The sequence below is a fragment of the Thamnophis sirtalis genome, unplaced genomic scaffold, assembly GCF_051295495.1.
Source record: "Thamnophis sirtalis isolate CommonGarterSnake01/CBP01778 unplaced genomic scaffold, rThaSir2_p1.2 scaffold_10, whole genome shotgun sequence".
In the NCBI taxonomy this organism is placed as follows: Eukaryota; Metazoa; Chordata; class Lepidosauria; order Squamata; family Natricidae; genus Thamnophis; species Thamnophis sirtalis.
The window spans coordinates 41,250,081-41,265,381 of NW_028261390.1; the positions used below are offsets into that span (position 1 = coordinate 41,250,081).

Below are 15,301 nucleotides of genomic sequence, written 5' to 3' on the forward strand. Positions count from 1 at the left end.
CCTTCCGTCTAGGGGATTTGGTGTGGGCCCGGTCTTTTGCGGGGGAGCCTAAGTGGGTGGCTGCTGTGATAGTTTCCATAACCGGCCCATGTTCCTACAGGGTCGGACTGGCCGATGGATCCGAGTGGAGGCACCACTTGGATCAATTAAGGAGGCGCCTCCCTACGGAGACCAGCGGGCCGAAGGATCCAGGGCCCGATGACACAGCTGCCTTCCAGCCGGTGCCAACAACACAGGCCTTCCCCCATCCAGGCCTTCCCTACCCCCTGTTGCCAGAGTTTAACGCTCCAGTTGAGCCTGTTCAAGCCGACCCAACGCAATTTCGGAAGGGCCTTCCCCAAGTCTGGCCCAGCCTGTTGGCAAGTGCCATCTCAAACCGCAACTGGAATCCCGCCAATCTACAACCCTCCATTAGTCACCGCCTCCCGGCAACCTGACAATCCTCTAGCGGCCGCGCCCCCTTGGCCCGGCCTACCTTGTTTGTTGAGCCCGCCTTCTGGGCAGTCCAAAGATGGCGTCGCTCGGAGCTCCACTCCCTTCAGGGAGGAGCTACCACGAGCAGGTCCTACCCCTCCGATGACTGCAGGCGAACTGTGAAGATCGGGGCGGGTCCGGCGCCGCCCCGCCTACTTGGAGGACTACGCATGCTCCACACTGGGGCATGCGCATAACCGGGGGGAAGGGGTGTTAAGTATCAATAAATCTCCTAAGAGGCCAGCAACAGCCTATGCTGTGCCCTGATTAGCTGGGATGCAGCATAGCCTGTTGCTAGCCAGCCAACCCATTCTGATTGGCCGAGGTACTGCGTCAGCAGTTGCTGGACGGTACCCGGCCTTCCATTGGTTCCCCGCTATACAAATGTCATATAAATACCTTGGCGCGGATTTTGCTTCTTTGAATCGCTGTCATCTGTTCCGTAGTTCAATAAACCTTGCTGTTTGGAAGTCCTGGCTCTCGCGTCTTCTGTCCAACCCTTGATCCTCAAAAGAATGGCTTGCCTTCAGAAGCTGTAGCTGCTCCATCACTGGATGCTTTTAAAAAGAGAATGGACAGTGATTTATTTAAAATGGTAGAAGGTCAGAGGTGGTATTCAGTCGGTTGAGACTGATTTGCATGAAATGGTAGCAGAAATTGTGGTTGGGCCTGGCCACCCATCCTGGCTCTATTTCTCTGCAAACCTTAGATATTATAAAATAAAACACTGGGCAGTTAGAGCCTTCATTCCTTTCAGCTTTGCAGTATGCCTAAGACCAGCTCAAGAAGGTTTTTTGCCTGGATCAAACAAGAAAATGATGTTTTTACTATAGAGTAGTGTGTGTGGTGTGTGTGTGGAGGGAGGGAGGGAGGGAGGGAGGGAGAGAGAGAGAGAGAGAGAGAGAGAGAACGAACGAACGAACGAACAATGGGTAGATTTTTCTGTGACTGTGATATTAACTGTTTGCTTTCTGTTTGTGTACAAATGACATACAAGATCAGATATTCAGTAAAGTTAGCTGCCTAAAACTGCCTTATCAAATTCTAGGCAATTGATAAAGTATTCAGATTCCAAATCATTGCAAATCCCACTTGTTTCTTTTAAAAGGGAAAGTAGGCATTATATACTTACTTATTAGTTAGGCAACCCTTTGCTTCACCACACAAATGATTTAAGAATATTGTATTTGTAATCCTTATGACACCATCCTGAAACTTAATACTAATTCTTATATTATGAGGTACCAACTGAAACATCTATGATTTTCTAAGGGCCATTTTTTCAATTTCTCTCCAATAGAACTGCAACATTTCAACAAATTTCAACAAACAGTAAGCAAACCATCCCACTATGAAAGGACAGGGGGCGGGGGAGGCAGTTACAAACATTCTACAGAATCCGTCTCATCTTCGCTGACACGTTTGGTTTGGATTTGGAAAGAGTTTGAGTTGAACTGCCAAGAGCTTTTTACAAACAGTCATTTTTGGTGATTGTTCGCTTCACCAGTGCTATATTTGGACTGGAAAGTAAAGTTGGACGAGGAGAAAGAGTCACTGCAGTACAACAGGAAGGTCTCAAGCAGATGACATTATAAATAAGGAAGAAATAACTTTAAAAGCTCTGGGTAAATATCCACATTATCCAACTAATACTTTTTCCCATGATATCATATTCAAAGTAGTCTATATATTATAGACCATACACTGAAGAAAAATAAATCTTCTACAGGGCAGAAACATAATGACTGAATACACCCAAATGGATGATTGACAAAGTATGGATGTTGATGCAAACCATTACAAATCTCCAACTATACAAGAGAAGGCGTTATATGTGGGATCTCAGCAAATTGCTTTGAATTAAAAGAGGTAAGACTGAATTCTATATAATTGGAACATTAAGTAGAATAAAACAATATGAATAAATGAGGAAGAAGGATATTAGAATGAGTATTTTATCTGGCAAGTAATATGTCTGTAAAGCAATGTGCTTTGTTCAACGGAGTAAAGCGTGAATCCATGGGAGACTGGACTAATGTTCAGAAAGTCAATAAATCATTTTAACCAATTTGGTTCACAGAAAAAGGGGTTTCTTTTTTTCTTTTAGAAAGGAGAAAATCAGATTTGTCAAATGGGGCTAAGTGGGGCTTTTAAAGTATATTAGCAGCATATTGTTATATGCTGATCAGAATTGTAATAATGACACTGTTTCTGTTAAACAGAAGCAGAACAAGTAGAATTACAAGACTAGCCTGCAAACAACTGCCTGTTGATTTAATATGGTATATAAAGATGAGTAGAAGTAAGTATTTACATTGATTTTTGTATTTGGGTCACTGCTATTAATTATGTATTTAGGGCACAATCTGTTCATTACAGAAGTGATCATTAGTACTGTACTTCAACTTAGAGTCTTAACACATGAACACTCAGAAATGATACCTTTAAAATTTTCATGTTGATAATGTAATAATAATCTAACCCTCTGGAAGTTTACTTAAAATGGGCATTCCAACCCTGGAGATTTTTAAAGAAGACATTGGGCAACTATTTCTCTGAAATATATAGAATATCCTCCTGCAGGGGATTGGACTAGAAGACCTCCAAGATCTTCCAACTCTGTGGTTCTTTATTCTGTTAAAATAGTTTTAGTATGTTTACTGAATGCAATAATAAGGCCTTTAAAGTAAATATGACATTTTAAGTATTTTCAATTATTACAGAATCCAGATAATAGGAAAAGTAGCAGCCAGGCTCTTAGTCCTATATCCCTTTCCAACTTCATTTCTTCCTGTTCATTATTCTTCTGCTGCAGTTTCCATGGAACTTTATAGGTTAACTTTGTATTAGTGAAGAGAGAGATAAGGGAATCTAAACTGAATTACATCAACTTTGATGGAAGATATCATAAATAGGGATCACTAAGATTACATTGAGGCTTTATCATTATCTGAGTTTAGCTGACTTTGTGGGTCTTCTGTCTCTATAAGTTCAATACTTCATTGTTCACAAATCTTTCTCATTTTTATTAAAGTTGCAAAATGCAATGAATTAATTGACAATAAAGGATATTGAAAGTAAGAAGAAATGTAAACTACTTGAATTTTGTATGAAAGCACTGAATTTATATTTGGAGAGAACCAAATTTCATTTGTGCCTTCATATTCTTACAATTTTCAAAGCACAGATTTAATGTTTCCATTTCTTGCAGAATCTGCAGTTACATAGAGGCTGACATTCTTATTCCTCTTCAAATAGTTGCCTCTCAACAGGCTTGGAAATAAAATCTTCCTTAGCGCTCAAGGAAGCCCAAGGAACATAGCCTATTAAAATTGCAGGTCTCAGGTGGAGCTTTAAATATAGTTCTAACATATTAGAAAAATACCACATCAAACTTCCTCTGTGCCAGCTTGCTCATTTAGCTTATTAGCAAAACCTGATCATTAAAAAGAGAGTTATAGCAGTAATTCCATAACACAGTCTAATATAAATATTGCTAAATACTAACTCTCAGCATTTGTCTAAGTTGAAGCCCAGGATGGCCATTATTAAAATAATACCTGACAGAGCTAGAAATTTCCAAGTTAAAAAGCACACTCTGGTGAGTCATCTTCAATTTTTTATTGCAGATTTCCTATTGCTTTTCTTGTTAGTTGCTCAGCAGTTCTTGAATGCATGTAAAGTTAACTTCTGGATCTTTTTTCTAAAGGGTTTGATGAATAAGTCACAAAAAGTTATTAATCATGATTCCCATCTTAAATATTGTTTTTCCTCATGAAAGATTACATTTTAGACAACATTTTTAAAAGGTATTTCCTATAAATGCTATAATTTTAACATAAGCAGACATTTGAGCAATTTTCTGTGGCAATTATTAAAGCTCAGACTGGAAAAGAATGGATGAAGCAGTAGCATTGTTAAGAAAGTATCATATATAATTATGAGCAGCCTTTTGAAAGAATTTCCTCTTGCATTACATATGTGATATTTTATAATGATGGAATATTTTCTGAACTCTTAATTTAAACTCTTAATTTAAAATTTGGTAGTAGGCATAATTGATAATAGCTAGCTTCAGTATAGTTCAGCTAGTTTCCTTTCATAAAGAAAAAACATAAAGACCTTTGATACACCGAAAGAAGCAGTCATTTTTGAATGTTTTTTTAAAGGCTCCTTCAGATGACTTGAGAATGCTCAAAACTAATGAAAATTCCAGAATATATGAGAAATTGAGAAAATACAATATTATAGCTTTAAAAGAAGTATAGCTGAGGAAGAATAATTATGACTGTCTTGCAAAATGAGTTTGTGTTTCTTACAAAAGATCAGATCACACTAAATTTAATTATATACAGGTGTTGCACACCTATTGCAGATGAGTATAAAACTAGAATTGTCCATTGCTACAATCCTGAATAGCCATCTATTTCTTTTTTTTTCTTTGCTTCAAATTGAGAAGAGGCACAATATAAAACAAGCCTGCAGCACAGTTTCTGATATATTCCTATTGTAAATTGTAAGATAGGACTCAACATACAATTTACAAAAGCCATATAGCAGTCTCCTAAAGTATACAATCAGGGGTGAGGGGTGTTATTTTGGGGGGTGTTATTTAGCATTTGATGGGTTTGTCAGGGACCTTATTCTAAAGATTAGGCAGGACTTAGGCAAAAACTATATATTGATTTGCAATTAAATCATTACATGCAGTTCATACAATTGTTAATTATGGTGGCATAAAGTTGTTGTCAACTCTATGTATTTAATTATTTTTCCCTTTCAATCATATGAGAAATTGCAGACAAAAATGAGTCTTTGTAGCGGCCCCAGAAATTAAGCAAAGCTTTCAAGGGCCTTATGCTGCTCTAAAAACGCAGGTGCTGGCCTCATGCTTGGCATATAGGATTAAGATTGGAGGGATTGCAAGTTTAAATCCATACAGAATCTTGTTTATGTACACAAAGATACAACTTGAAGTTGTTTATTCAGCCATTAAAAAAAATTTTTTTTTGTTCTTTAACAAATAGAAGACAATTGGAAATTTACCTGACAGAATAGATCTTTCAAATATGTGGAGCATAGCAAAAAGATTATTTTTATTCTACATAAAGATGTTACAATAGAACAAGAATTAACATAAGTCATGATTTATAATTTATATAAAGGTAAAGATAAAGGTTCCTCTCGCACATATGTGCTAGTCATTCCCAACTCTAGGGGATCTAATCATAAAAAGCTTTCCTGAATATTATACCAATGCAAGCATTCATTTGCACTTGTGCTCTATATCTCCTTGTAGCTTAAAATACCAAACCTCACTGCTTCCTGTTCCTCTTTTCACTAAAACAGTCTGGAGGAACGGTCTTACAGTCAACAATGCCTCATTGATGTGCAAAAGTTGAAAAATACATTCATTTATGGAGTATAAAATAAAGTAGACTTGATTGCTTTTGGCAATGAAACCAGAATGTACAGCTGGAGGGTGATCAGCAGTGCTGAAGTTCCAGGCTTTGGGCCAGTCTTTTGCCATTTTCAATTATAGCTAAATTTGTCATTAGCTTTCACAATTTGATTGCTTCACTATTCTGATATAGTTAGCCCAGTGTTTCTCAACCTTGGCAGCTTGAAGGTGTGTGGGCTTCAGCTCCCAGAATTATGGGAGTTGAAGTTCACATATCTTCAAATTGCTATGGTTGAGAAACACTGAATTAGATCTTCAGTTGTCAAAGGAACTTTCATGGTTCCTTGAAATTTTTACTGAGAGCTGTCCCAGGTATTGCCCTGATTGACCCAGAACCCACAGGAATTATGATGCAAGAGCTTCCCTCTTCCTTTTTTACAAGATAGGTGTATGCTATTAAAACACATGATAAATCCTGCTGGGTATCCAATTTAACCTAGTGCCATGTTAAAAATAAAATATCAGAGACTAGGGAGCAGATGTCCTTCTAGGGTCAATATGTTCCAATGTACTACCATACAGAAGGCCAATCTTCTGGTCATGACCCTTTATATTCCAGGGTAAGTCCTTGAAGAAACTGACTTATGATAGGATAGAGGTCCCAGACTAGAAGACAGGAGAATTCTAGGCCTCACTGAGGCATGAAAAGTAAGATGCAGTGGCTCAGTGGCTAAGATGCTGAACTTGTCGATCAAAAAGGTTGGCAGTTCAACAGTTCGAATCCCTAGTGCTGTGTAATGGAGTGAGCTCCCGTTACTTGTCACAGCTTCTGCCAACCAAGCAGTTCAAAAGCACATTAAAAATGCAAGTAGAAAAATAGGAACCACCTTTGGTGGGAAGGAAACAGTGTTCCGTGCTTCTTTGTTTAGTCATGCTGGCCACATGACCATAGAGACATCTTCGGACAGCGCTGGCTCTTTGGCTTTGTAACGGAGATGCTCCCTAGAGTCAGGAATGACTAGCACATATGTGTGAGGAGAACATTTACTTTTACCTTTAAGCATGAAAGCTGGCTGGGAGACTTTGAGCCAGTCATTCTGTCTCAGCCCAACTCAACTCAGTCTTGCTGTTGTGAAGAAAATAGGAGAAGGAAAGAATATTGTATGTGTTCATTGCATTGAGTTATTTATAAAATGTTACAAAAATAATAAATGTAGGTTATACCAAACAAACAACTAGCGGGATTGCAAAACAATGTTCCTGATTTGCAATCTTTGCAGAAAGTTCATAAAGATACAATGTTTCACGGTGTTGACTAGATTCTGGAACAAACTGGAAGCTTCTTTAATAGATTGCTGGCTCTTTGCCATTATTTGCAGTTCATATGAAAATACTTGCTTGACAATTCTTTGTACTCCTCAGGGGCATGTTACATACTCAACGTTTTCAAACATCAGAGTGAAGCAGGATTATTTATTAATATCCATTTTGTTTATGGATCCAAGCAGTTTCTGATCCTAGATTCCATCCTCTCCCACCCACAATGGCTAATAGACAAAACACTGTCCTGCTATATGCTACAAAAAGCCCTCCAGACCCTTGCTTTTCCCTACCATTCTGAAGAAAATGTTCTTTGAGATCATCTAATTATTATCTTTTTCAAACATTTATCAAAATATGACTACAGAACAGTGGATATAAAATAGAGCAATTTGAAACCTTGGGTGGTGTATGTCTTGGTGATATATGCTATGGAGATCAGAGTTATGTAACTCTGCTGAGATTCTTTTCCCAAAATGGCAGTTTGTGTATCTTCTCTGCAAGGGTTTTTTTTCAATATTCCACCTGACGTATTCTTTCCTTTTGGAAGTATTTCAATCTAAGGGCTAGCTTTGAGGTCTCAATATATCTGCAGAGCCAGTCTTTGAGTGGAGACAGTTCATTAGTAGAATTGAGCTGGCTTAAATTGACATTTTTCCTTAAATAGTAATGTAGCAGTGCTTAAAAACAAATGATGAATTCCCTCGTTAGCCAGCCTCATTTTGAGTGTTGCAAACTAGGACTAGTACAGTATGAAAAAGGTAAAATAATTCTTCCCTTCCTAATATAAATCCTCAGATGCCTAAACTAATGTTTTGTTCATCTCAGCTATCAATAGACAGTTTACCCCTCTATTGCTTTTATGATCCTTCCCTCTTACAACACATATATCTTGATTTATATGTTGTTTTAGTTAATGTATTTATTTATACATAAGAAATTTGTCCAGTTAGCATGACTTATAATTGACTTCATTTAGAGAGTACACGTGGGACTGGCAAATCAACTGTTAAGTGAAGCAGTTGCTAAGTGAAACCATGACTGTGATTAAGATTCTTCAGGTTTCCTTTGTTTTACATACATGCAAAGTTCATAAAACTGTGGATCAGTCACAAAATTACTTTTCCACCACTATTATAACTGCAAATGGTTGCTGTACAAGGCAGTCAATAAATAAAAACTACCTGAATGTATTAATTTTATAAATTTATATAACCAGCCGTCTCACATATGTGACTCTGAATGGCACATATAAAAATACAAACTGGTACAACAAAATAACCATAAGAATCATTAAAACATTCAGACAACTTTTTAAAAAACTGTTAAAATTGTTTAAATCTGCAGCAGAGACTTCAAAAAGCTGTTAAATATTCATTTGGGAGGGCAAGATAAACCTGCTCATAACAAATGACTATGGCAACCTTTGATTTCCTTTCATGTTGAATGATGAGAAATCTTTCTCATTTGCAGCTATTTAAAGAGATGAATAAAACAAAATAAAAGTCTATTCTATCTGCCAGCATCAGGAACATGCCATCTGGTAAATACAGGAAAACTACATTGCCCACTTGTTTATTCAATCTGTTGTGATTTAAATTATTAACTGATTCCCCCCCACACACACACACATATTTTTCTAACTGAAATCCAGAATGCTTGGGATATTAAGATCTGCATAATATTGTTGGCTTTGCTTTTATTTTTTAATATGAAGCAGATATTAATTGAATGATCTTTTCCTTTAATGTTTTCTGATTAGATCTAAATTAGATTTAATGCATAGAATGCATAAGCCAATCTGGTGAAAGATGTATGATTCCTCTTAAAGTTCACTATTTTTCCATTTTCCCCTTGTCAAATATTCTCCATGCACAGTTAGTTTTATATGCCGTATCCTGTTAAGAATTCCTAACAATAGTGTAAGGAAGAACAGGCATGAAGAGGGGAAATATATATTTTTTTATAAAAGCAGAGGATTTCATGTAGTGTAAATACTTAATTGAGTCAAATATATAACTGAAGTCCCATTGGTTTTGATGGCAGAAAATACTTTTGCTTGTTTTTGTTTCATTATTTAGAATTTATATCATTATGTGTTTTTCCAAAGTTGATAGAGATTTATTCTGCATCAAATTGGCAATATTTAAGAGAAGGGTAACATGTACAAGTTAAGGATCATGTAAGAATGCGTTTACATCCCAAAATCATTTTAGAAATTCTGCTTGGGATCTTCATACTACTATAGGGCCTTCACAGCGGGGCACCCAGCTCAGGAATTTGCTTTCTAGCACTGTCACAAAGGATAACTGGGTTTTAGCCTCTGCCCTAGTTTTTAAATAAGTTTGAATTGTGATGGATTAAACATACAATGTATTTGTTCATGACATCTTTTATCATCCTCCTTTAACTGACTCATTTGTTTTATTGTGAATGCTAAATACTGCATTAGAAATTATAACAGCCCAAACTCAAGACTAACAAGCAAATCTAATTCTGAATTGTGATGAGCACAGCATTGATGAAAAAAGCAGAACGGATGCTGCCAAAATGACAACCCTGAAAATATAAAATAAAAGCAGAACTGAAGTCAATGATTGGTTTTAGAAAGCATATTACAAAGCAGTAGCATATCCCTCAGAAGTTTATTTCATTACTTCGTTTTCATAATTCAGTTTTCATAACAATAAAGTAGCAATTTTCTGTGTTCCAACAGCAATATTTTAAGTAGTGGCCCAGCTGCGTGGCAATAATGGCAAATAGAATTTTAAATTATATTATTTATGTAATAGTGCAAGGTCAATTCTACAATTAGCCTTTGTTCTATTCATCTTTCTATTGTCTAAACTGCTGTTATTTAGACTCTTCTCTGCACATTGTTTTAGTGTTTTATGGCAGTTTTATATCTAATGCCTCTGGCATAGAATAGCAATAGAGCACTATTTCCATTTCTCCCTTCCCAGCCCTACAAGATCTAGTGTCCATACTTGTATAAATATGCATTGGCACTGATTAGGGAGGAGGGAGCTCTTTCCCTGTGCAATTTACATAATTTCTTGCTAATCGCAAACCATAATGATTTTACATTATAATACAGTGTATCTGTTAGCTTAAAGAAAATCCAAATTTACTTATATTTATTTTTTCATTGATGTGCCACACAGTAGGACACAGGATGTTTGTATCCTTGATATTATTATATTAATTGGAGAAAGTTTTAATCTAGGATCAAAGTTTTATTTCTTTGTTAATCTAGTAATTGAGTTAATAAATGCATTGTGAAACACTTTTAATTTGATGGACAAACTTACAAAAAAATTAAAGGTTTATGTATGGGATCACCATTTTCAGTACTCATAGTGTGGGTCATAATGCATCATCTGTAATCAATATCGGTAGCAATCTCACAAATACGACCAAAAATATGCATTGAATATGTAGACAACACCTTCACCATAATAAAAAAGGACCAATTAAAGAACACCCTCCAAGCCATCAAAACCATTTTCAAAGGAATCCAAATCACCAGAAAGAAGAAAACAACAACTCACTACTCTTCTGGATATCCTGGTCAGCAGAGACTAAGATGGCAAATTAGAAATACAAGTGTATTAAAAAAAAAAATCACCTACACTAATCGAATACTCCACAACCAACCCAACCTCCCACAAGAGAAGCTGTGTAAGAACTCTACTCAGACAAGCACAAAAACATTGCAACAACTCTGAACAGCAGAAAAATGAAACTATATTTCCAAGAACTGGAAGAGCAGAACATTGCAAAAGACTAATTTAATTCTGAATATCAGAAAAAAACGGATCTTCAACAAAACGGATCTCCATGCAACTCCATCAAAAAGTGTCTGGCCACTCAACCCAATATAGCACAACCGACTCAATATGTCAAAAGGATAACACTGCCATACATTAAAAACATGAGGGGTCCTTGGTGCACACTGAGCTTGCTTGTTTTCTTACAGATTTCATTATCCAAACTAGGTAACATCATCAGTGCTAATATGGAGTGCAGTTTGCTGCCAGTTTATATCAAGAAACCACCAAAGAAGCCAATGGCAAACATCCTAACCAAAAAGTCTCTAAGTCCACCCCCACCAACACTGACAGGCAAGCCACTAGAATATAAACTGAAATAGCGCTCCTTACTAGCACTGATGATGTTACCTAGTTTGGGTAATGAAATGTCTGCAAACTCAGAGAACACCAAGGACTCCTCATGACAACCTTGAGCTACAAATTCTTCTTTATTAGTACATTAAAAACACCCTAGAAACCACTAACAGATTGTTACAACCACATGGAATTAGCATAGCACACAAACCAATTAAAGCTCTCTAAAACATCCCAGCAGTCCCAGAAGAAGAAAAAATTGGAGTCATCTACAACATAATGGAAAGACTATAACAGTCATTATTTAGGATGAACAGGCAGAAGACTAGCAGAATGCATACATGTACACCAACTAGCAGTCAGAAGATATCATGAAAACTCTTTAATTTCACAACATATGGACAGACTTAACCATAGTTTTAACTGGGAAACTGTGAGCATCCTATGTCAAACCAAGTCCCAAAACAGTAGAGAATTTCTGGAAACCTGGCACTCTGACAAATTGGCCCTCAGTAGACAGATATAAACAACATCTACATATTGTGCAAAAGAGGGACTCAACAAGCCAAAAAGGGATTAAAAAGACCAAAACATCTCTGTATCAGCATTCAACACCCACATGAGCATAGATCAACACCAAAATTAACATCAGACCAACAATCAAGAAGTAAACAACACCCAATCAAGGAATTGCTGAACAGTAAACAGCCCAACCAAAAAATCTTCAAGGCCATTTGCACCAACACTGACAGGGCAAGGCACTAGAATATAAATTGAGAGCAAACCTCATTCCTTACTAGCATGATGTTACTTAGTTTGGATAATGAAAAGTCTGCAAGAAAACAATCAAGCTCAGAGAACATGAAGGACTTCTCATTTCATCCCTGAGCTACAAATATTCTCCTTGCTAGATAATCCTTTGGATCCAACAGAAGAGACTTCCTCTTAAGTAAATAAATATGCATATATTTTCTTAACGATGACAGCCTGTGTAAATTTGTACTGAACTGCTACAGGTTCTCTTTATAGACGTTTGCCTGAAGTATAAAATGTGTAGTCTTTTCCCCTTAGAGAAAGTCTGTGGAAAGTGATCCATTATCCTGAAGTTTGTAGCTCTGCTTTATATAATGCAAAAAAGAAGAAAATGCAGATGGATGGCTGTTTACATTTTCCCATCATCAGCAGAGCACATAGCAGACATTCATTGCAAATAGATTTCCAAAGGCTGTAACTATATATAGTTCAAAATGCTTTTAATTTTATTTTAACAAGTACCAAAAATACAAAGGATGGTAGTTTGGCCTAGGCAATCCTGGATATGCCGTGTTCTGTAACAAAACACATTGGGACAGGAACTAATTAGATATTTGTGCTCGCCTTCTATAACTTTAGCTCTTGCTTTTCCAGATGTGTTGTGGCCATAGCTCCAAAAATTACTGGCTCTGAATTTTTGAAGCACTGTCTTAACTTATCTGCAGGGGGCAGGCTGAAGAGTATAAAACGTGACCTTTTCTTTGCACATTCTTTAAGATACAGAAAAAACAAAATATAATAAATCAACCTAACCCACCTACTCCTCTCCAAAAGAACATTACTTCCTTATAATTGCCTTGGTACAAAAATGCATGCCTTGTAGTTCCCTCTGAGTAGGTTTTATGTTAGTGAGAAGAAAACCAAGACAACTCTCCACTTATTAAGTAATACTGAACTCTTCTCATTGGTTCTTTAGGCTGTGGAATCCAGAAGTGATTTTGAAGAGGTGAACCTTGGGTGCACTTGCTATATCACCATAATTCTGCTCCTTATACATATCTTACTCCCAATTCAATTAATTGTTACTATTAATTAGCTATTCCCAATTTATTGAGTTTTTTAAAGTGAGGAGATCCAGACCTGTTTATTTTGACAGGAAAGGAAAAGAGCACATATGAAGAATCATTCTTTTCCACTTCCTTGAGATTCTCAAGAAAATATTGGTAGCAGCCTTAACCACATCCAGTAATATCACCCCAAAAGCACCACCAAGAGAAAATCAATATAAATACTGAAGCACTCTAAACATGTGGAAGAGGATAGAAGATACTTTAGGAGGGAAGAATGTTTTTAAGGAATTGCAAACAGTTTACAACAGAGCAACCAAAGTGATATGTAAGTGTATCATTCCAACCATACATGATAATAGAAATTTTGATTTATATGATCTTTTCAGCCCCTCAAATATTAGGATTTAATATAGTTTAATAGTTTTAATTGGACTTCCAACTGACTCTAGACAGTACATATAATACAATTAGATAGAATAGGAATTAGAATATTTATTTATTAAGCTTTTATGTCACCCATCTCCCCTAGAGGTGACTCTGGGCGGCTTACAGGATATAAAACAAGTAATAGCAATAGCAATAGCAGTAGACTTATATACCGCTTCATAGGCCTTTCAGGCCTCTCTAAGCAGTTTACAGAGAGTCAGCATATTGCCCCCAACAATCTGGGTCCTCATTTTACCCACCTCGGAAGGATGGAAGGCTGAGTCAACCCTGAGCCGGTGAGATTTGAACCGCTGACCTGCTGATCTAGCAGTAGCCTGCAGTGCTGCATTTAACCACTGCGCCACCTTGGCTCTAAAGTAAAAAATAGTTGAAAGATTAAAACAACACAGAACTGATATATTATTAAGAATTATACTAAAACCGAACTAGGGTAACTAAGAGTCAGATGGGATGGGGATGAGGTCTTCTTACCTCGTCAGCCACTTCCAGTGGTGAATGCCTCCCTTGGAGTCCCAGCCCAGCTAGCAAAACCAGTTTCTGATACCCTTCTGGAACACCAAAAGGGAGGGAGTAGTTCTCCAGTGGTAAAATATTCCGCAGAGATGGGACAGTGACCCATCCTGGACCATTCTTGGTACAATTCCTTAGCAGATGAGATCGGTAACAGGCTTCTCTCACTGGTATGAGTGGGGCAGGCTTGTCCCATCATGGAGAGATGGCTCCTCAAATACCCTGGACCCATGCTATGTAGGGCTTTAAAGGCAAAGGAATATCATAATTAGAAAGGAATTAGAAAGAAATAAAGAACAAGAACCAATGGCAAGTCCAGTTAACCCAAGAATATCCTCAAACAAATGTGATCCTAGCCCAAGGCCTGGGAGATCAGCCAGGCTTTTAAGGCTTTCCAGAATGCCACCAGGGTGGAAGCTATCTGGATATCAGCAACAATATCATTTCAAAGGGCAGGCTCTGCAGCAGAGAAAGCATGCATCCTGGGTTCCAATAGATAGACACTGTTTAATTGAAAGGACTGGAGCCTGCCAATCCTGCCAGTTCATAGTGGCTGCTACTACGTATATAACAACAAGCTATATTCCAGGAACATTATCTTAACTATCTTGCTTTTGTTTTTACTGTATTACTGTGAAATTGGAGAGCCAAAACACTTCTGAAAAATCCAAATGTGATATCTCTGGAGGTATTTTGGGGAGGAAGGGCAGAGGTGGGTTTCTGCCAGTTCACCCCGGATGAGGCGAACTGGTAGTAAAATAAATTGAAACCCACCACTGAGGATGGGGTATTTTAAATGGGAGAAGAAGATTTATAATTTATTGGGGAAAGTTTTAATTTCACTTTTAAAGTGGTTTGGTAAATACAAACTTGGTATACTAATACTGGAATCTTACAGGTCTCTAATTGGTACTAAGCAGTTATACCAACAAGAATCTCTTGAATAAAGCTTCTTTTCATGCTCAGTGACATTCCTGACTTCAAACTTCCATTTATAATATAACTTAATATATTCTTGTCACAAAAAATGTCAGTAAGCAAATACTTACTATTGTTTAACACAATACACATAAGGTTTAGCTCAAAGGTGAAGCCCAGAACTCTGTTTGTAATCATAAAAAGGCATATATAACTTTTTTGGGGCACAAATAATCTGTTTTATATCAAAACTGAACTTGTATAAACTTCTGTGCTTTTTC

At 37.1% G+C, this 15,301-nt stretch overlaps 1 protein-coding gene across 2 annotated transcripts in view; it reads left to right on the forward strand.

The window, feature by feature from the left end:
* The first annotated feature begins 1,969 nt into the window (after nucleotides 1–1,969).
* Nucleotides 1,970–15,301, forward strand: part of PDE5A (phosphodiesterase 5A) — a 108,783-nt gene continuing 95,451 nt past the window's right edge. The window contains exons 1-2 of one of the 2 annotated variants that reach the window (XM_087724445.1): nucleotides 1,970–2,343; nucleotides 2,697–2,776. The gene's annotated coding sequence lies outside the window, so the exon portion shown is untranslated. The remainder of the gene's footprint in view (nucleotides 2,344–2,696; nucleotides 2,777–15,301) is intronic. The other variant, XM_087724444.1, reaches the window with a different exon arrangement.